Genomic DNA, 1116 nt, shown 5'->3' with positions numbered 1-1116 from the left:
GATAAAGCTAAAAATGTGATACATATAAATTTAAATGGAGTACTAAAAAAGTTCAAACAGCTCAAAGAAGGCAGGAACTGGAAAACAGAGAAACAAGACCAAAAAAAAGGAACAGCAGAAAACAAATAATGAAATAGAACAAAATTCAAACATATCAACAATTACATTAAGCATAAATGGTCTAAACAAACAAAATAAAAAGCAGAATTTGTCAAAATAAAGGAAAAACATGAACAAAATATATGACATCATTAAGAAACCCACTTCAAAGAAAATGATACAGATAGCATAAAAGTACTGGGTCAGGCTTTTTGTTTTCAGCTCAGAGGACACCAAAGTGCAGCTTTTCTCTGTCCTCCCACATAAAGGTTCATCTGACACCAGCTGCCTCTGTCATGCCACCCAAGTTTGACCCCAGTGAGATCAAAGTCATATGCCTGAGGTACACCAGTGAGGAAGTTAATGCCACATCTTCCCTGGGCCCCAAGATTCGGCACCTCTGGGTCTGTCTCAAAAAAAAAAAAATAGTGATGACATGACCAAGAAAACTGGTTACTGGAAGTCTACAGATCACAGAGAAACTGACCATTCAGAACAGACAGGCCCAGACTGAAGTGATATATTCTGCCTCCAATCTGATAACCAAAGTCCTCAAGGAACCACCCAGAGACAGAAAGAAGCAGACAAACGGGAAGCACAGTGGGAATATCACTTTTGATGAGGTGGTCAATATGGCTTGACAGATGCAGCACTGGTCTTTAGCTAGAGAACTCTCTAAAAACATTAAAGTGATCCTAGGGACTGCCTAGTCAGTGAGCTGAAACTTGATGGCCATCATCCTCATGACATCAACAGTGGTACAATAGAATACCCAGCTAGTTAAAAACTATGAAGGAGAAAATATTTCAATAAGGGATTATTTGACAACCAAAAAAAAAAAAAAGGTAACAAGATGGAAGAAACATGATAACACTAATCAAAGGAAAGATGGAGTAGTTGTATTATTATCAACAAAATAGACTTCAGAGCAAAGAAAATGACCAGAAATAGAGGAACATTACATATCCCTCTATCTACTTAAAAGTGTCATTTGACTTAGAAGACATAACAATCCTA

At 37.2% G+C, this 1116-nt stretch overlaps 1 pseudogene; it reads left to right on the top strand.

Annotated features, from left to right (window-relative positions):
• The first annotated feature begins 323 nt into the window (after positions 1 to 323).
• Positions 324 to 883, top strand: LOC125111695 (60S ribosomal protein L12-like; annotated as a pseudogene).
• The last annotated feature ends 233 nt before the right edge of the window (positions 884 to 1116 follow it).

Source organism: Phacochoerus africanus, chromosome 1 (assembly GCF_016906955.1).
Source record: "Phacochoerus africanus isolate WHEZ1 chromosome 1, ROS_Pafr_v1, whole genome shotgun sequence".
Taxonomy (NCBI): Eukaryota; Metazoa; Chordata; class Mammalia; order Artiodactyla; family Suidae; genus Phacochoerus; species Phacochoerus africanus.
The sequence above is the reverse complement of the archived record's forward strand: the minus strand, read 5'-3'. Positions and strand labels throughout refer to the sequence as shown.